General features: G+C 37.0%; 1 long non-coding RNA gene across 1 annotated transcript; it reads left to right on the top strand.

Annotated features, from left to right (window-relative positions):
• The first annotated feature begins 892 nt into the window (after positions 1–892).
• On the top strand, positions 893–1,932 carry LOC125802546 (uncharacterized). The gene is made up of 3 exons (XR_007439673.1): positions 893–1,016; positions 1,063–1,143; positions 1,910–1,932. It is a non-coding gene; the product is annotated as an uncharacterized LOC125802546 (long non-coding RNA).
• Positions 1,933–4,525: the final 2,593 nt, after the last annotated feature.

The following is a 4,525-nucleotide window of genomic DNA, read 5'->3' as shown; positions in this document are numbered from 1 at the left end:
AAGAGTTTTAGATATTAGTCAAAGTGCCAATTAGGCAAGTCTGTCATACAAGACAAACTTCCTATCTCTATGAATAGGCAAAAGGTCCAAAGTACTGAAACGTGTGGGACAAATTACCATTTTAAAACATCAGGTGAATTAAGGGCGATTGGGACAGTTAAGCATTACAAGATTTCTATTCTTTTGTGAAAGATTTTTTTTTTTTTTTTGGCTGAGCCCTATTTGGGAAACCACAAAATCAAAAAGTAATAATTCAGTATTACAGAAGTGGATCATTTGTATGCCATGTATTCAAAGAAGAATTGAGAAAACAGTCTCACATTCCTCATGAGCTCTTAAAAGAAATTGATGGACAGAAACTGTACACATTCCACCAAAATTATGTGTAGAGTTAGAGTTAACTTAGGTTAAAGTTTGAAATATGTGTAGGTGTAATATGTTAAGATTAGATTTAAATGAAGGTGTAGATTAGGTTTCAGTTGAGGTGTAGATTAGGTTTAAATTTAGTTTGAGGGGTGAATTAGGTTTAGGTTTATATAGAGGTATAGATTAGATTCAGGTTTAGATTGAGGTGTAGATTAGGTTTAGATTGAGGTGTAGATTAGGTTTAAATTGAGGTGTAGATTAGTGTAGATTAAGTTTAGGTTTATGTTGAGGTGTTGATTAGGTTTAAATTCAGGTTGAGGTGTAGATTAGGTTTAGATTGAGCTGTAGATTAGGTTTAAATTGAGGTGTAGATTAGGTTTAAATTGAGGTGTAGATTAGTGTAGATTAAGTTTAGGTTTATGTTGAGGTGTTGATTAGGTTTAAATTCAGGTTGAGGTGTAGATTAGGTTTAGATTGAGCTGTAGATTAGGTTTAAATTGAGGTGTAGATTAGGTTTAAATTGAGGTGTAGATTAGTGTAGATTAAGTTTAGGTTTATGTTGAGGTGTAGATTAGGTTTAAATTCAGGTTGAGGTGTAGATTAGGTTTAAATTGAGGTGCAGATTAGGTTTAAATTGAGGTGAAGATTAGGTTTAAATTCAGGTGTAGATTAGGTTTAAATTGAGGTGAGGATTAGGTTTAAATTGAGGTGTAGATTAGGTTTAAATTGAGGTGTAGATTAGGTTTAAATTGAGGTGTAGATTAGGTTTAAATTGAGGTGTGTCACGTCTGGTGCTGTTAGCTCCTCTGTCCCTTCCACACCCAGCTCTAACGGAGGTTCTCAGGTCAACAACTACATTACCCAGAATGCACCACCCGCTTTACATGTGGTGGTGCATTCTGGGTAATGTAGTTGTTGACCTGAGAACCTCCGTTAGAGCTGGGTGTGGAAGGGACAGAGGAGCTAACAGCACCAGACGTGACACACCTCAATTTAAACCGCGTGACATCACGCACTCACCTGGTCACGTGACACCTCACCTGCTTCCTCCAGGAAGTCCCGAATACTGATTACTGGCACTATAAAAGAGCACTCCACACAAACACCCACGCCGCGTATTGTAGGTTCTCCTCATTACAAAGCGTTCTATATCTCTTGTCTTCAGTTTATCTTGTGTATGACCTTGCTTTTGTTTTCTCTACGCCGATTATTGCCTTGCCTCTGATACTGGATTGCTTGTGTATTACCTGGACTGTGTTTTCACTACTGCCTCTTGGATTACCTCTGACATTGGATCTCTCGTGTATGAACTCTGGACTGTCTCTCGTTTATGGTATGGTTTTGTCTTCATTGCTCTGGTTATTGGTGATTATCCATTTTTCTGTATCGACTACGTCTTACATCTGTTTATTTTATAATAAACACAATTTTATCAGTATCTGCATGTGTCTGTATTCTGTGCTCACCATGACAAGGTGTAGATTAATGTAGTTTATGTTTAGGTTTATGTTGAGGTGTTGATTAGGTTTAATTTCAGGTTGAGGTGTAGATTAGGTTTAAATTGAGGTGCAGATTAGTGTAGATTAAGTTTAGGTTTATGTTGAGGTGTTGATTAGGTTTAAATTCAGGTTGAGGTGTAGATTAGGTTTATGTGTAAAATACGTTTAGGCTGAGGTGTAGAATAGGTTTATGTTGAGGTGTAGATTAGGTTTAGGTGTAAAATACGTTTAGGCTGAGGTGTAGATTAGGTTTATGTTGAGGTGTAGATTAGGTTTAGGTGTAAAATACGTTTAGGCTGAGGTGTAGAATAGGTTTATGTTGAGGTGTAGATTAGGTTTAGGTGTAAAATACGTTTAGGCTGAGGTGTAGAATAGGTTTATGTTGAGGTGTAGATTAGGTTTAGGTGTAAAATACGTTTAGGCTGAGGTGTAGATTAGGTTTAGGTTGAGATGAAGGTTAAGTTTATATTGAAGTGTAGATTAGGTTTAGGTTGAGATGAAGGTTAAGTTTATATTGAGGTGTAGATTAGGTTTAGGCTGAGATGAAGGTTAAGTTTATATTGAGGTGTAGATTAGGTTTAGGTTGAGATGAAGGTTAAGTTTATATTGAGGTGTAGATTAGGTTTAGGCTGAGATGAAGGTTAAGTTTATATTGAGGTGTAGGTTACGATAATGCAGTTATACCGGTTGTCTTGTTTTGTTCTTCATTTGAATTGTTTTATTTTTGTTTGTCTGGGTTGTGTCAGAGTTAATTGCATATGAGCAATTTTCTCTTGAGACCAGGCTGATAGATGAGGGGGGGGGGGGGGGGGCATGGGAGATGGGACTTGGGGGGGGATGTTGGGGGTGCAGCAGAAAACTAAAATAAGACCACATTTCCAGAGACTGAAGGTAAGCAAGCCTAAAACAGACAAATTCGAGGGCAGTGCAGGACTGGATGCTACATTTTCTCAGTAAGAGCTTCCTGATCAGCTCCACATCCTTTCAGACCCACAGTGTCGAATCATCTTCCCACAGTGGAATAATTGGACAAACACCTGTGGATGTTTTCAGATCTGAAGGAAGAGTGGAGCTTGATTTTTTTCCCCTTCTTCTGGGAGATGAAAGCTTTAAGTGCTGCTTATCTGATGTGGACAGTTTTTGTTGTCTACCAGATCTTGTTATGAGGTGTTCACTTTTTATTTCTATTTTCTGAAGACATGCTTTGTTGTGCTATTCTAACAAGACAATGCTCGTCCACACACTTCTACCATTTTTATATGTTGCCTTGAGGGAACAGATGCTATGCCATGTCCAGAACTAATGTATGTGCTATCAAATCTCTAACCCTGCAACATAAACTGCAGGATTAAGGGATGGATTAATGTGGGACACCATTAGGAACCTCTACAACTCCCTGTTTATACAGTACCAGTCTACAGTTTGCACACACCTTCTCATTCAGTGTTTTACTTTCTTTATTTATTTAATTTATGTTCTAAATGGTAGATTTATGTATATTAAAGACATGAAAACAATTAAGATACACAAACTGAATTGTATAATACATAAAACAAGTGTTTAGATAAACCATAGTATGTTTTATACTTTAGATACTTTAAAGTAGCACCCTTTGCCTAGATGCCATCTTTGCACACATTGGCTGGATTTTCTCAGTCAGCTTTATGAGGTAGAGTCTCCTGGAATTCAAGCTTTAAGTTAACAGCTGTGCTGAATTTGCCAAGAGTTAATTATTTGAATTTCTTGCCTTTTAATGTGTTTGAGAGCATCAGTGAAGAGTTAGAGTTGGTGTACAGTGAATAGCTCTATTTGAGTAATGTTCTAATCCAGATTATGACATAAACTACGAAACTAATTCAACAAAAATTTACTTTAAGAAATGAAGGTCAGTATTCTCAAGCGCAGTTGCAAAGACCATCAAAAAGCATTATGATGAAACTGGCTCTCATCAGCAGAGATCTCAAAGAAAGGATAAGAGCCCACCTAAATGCTTCATAGAGTATTTTGGTTTGTTTTACATTATGTGATTCCTTCCTAGTCTGAATAACTTTGGTATTCATTTTACAATATAGGAAAAAAATAAAAACATTTAGTAAGAAGGTGTGTCGCAGCTTTTGACTGATAAATGTATTCTCTACCTATATGCTGTATCTTAAATATTTGTTATTTATATATTGAATAAATATCTCTTTTAAGTGTCTGCCTGTCCCTGTCAATCAGCTTCATCTTTCAAGAACTGTAACTGCCTCCCCAGGCCCTGTCTGAAACATGGCATCATGGCTTGTGACATTCTCCCCTTGACATTTCTACACTATGTGTCACTGACAGACATGCACTCAACTGTGGCACCAGTTTCCTGATCCTTTTTGGAATATGTCAAGATTTCTCATTAGAAATGCTTTCGTTGAGGCATTAGGACTATTTAACATTGATGTTTTTTTTTTTAACCTCCACTAATCATATAGGAGTACATTGTAGTCCTATAATTAGAGACTGAGGTCCTTCTATTTCTCTGCATAGTTATTCGTCCTATTTTCTCCCTGTCTATTCTTTAATGGTCAGGACCCCAGTGGACCACCACAGAGCAACTATTATTTGGTTGGTGGATCATTCTCAAAACTGCAGTGATGCTGATATGTGGATCAGACACAGCAGTGCTG

The sequence above is a fragment of the Astyanax mexicanus genome, chromosome 6 (genome assembly GCF_023375975.1).
Source record: "Astyanax mexicanus isolate ESR-SI-001 chromosome 6, AstMex3_surface, whole genome shotgun sequence".
Classification (NCBI taxonomy): Eukaryota; Metazoa; Chordata; class Actinopteri; order Characiformes; family Acestrorhamphidae; genus Astyanax; species Astyanax mexicanus.
This window is presented reverse-complemented; position numbering and strand designations above follow the sequence as displayed.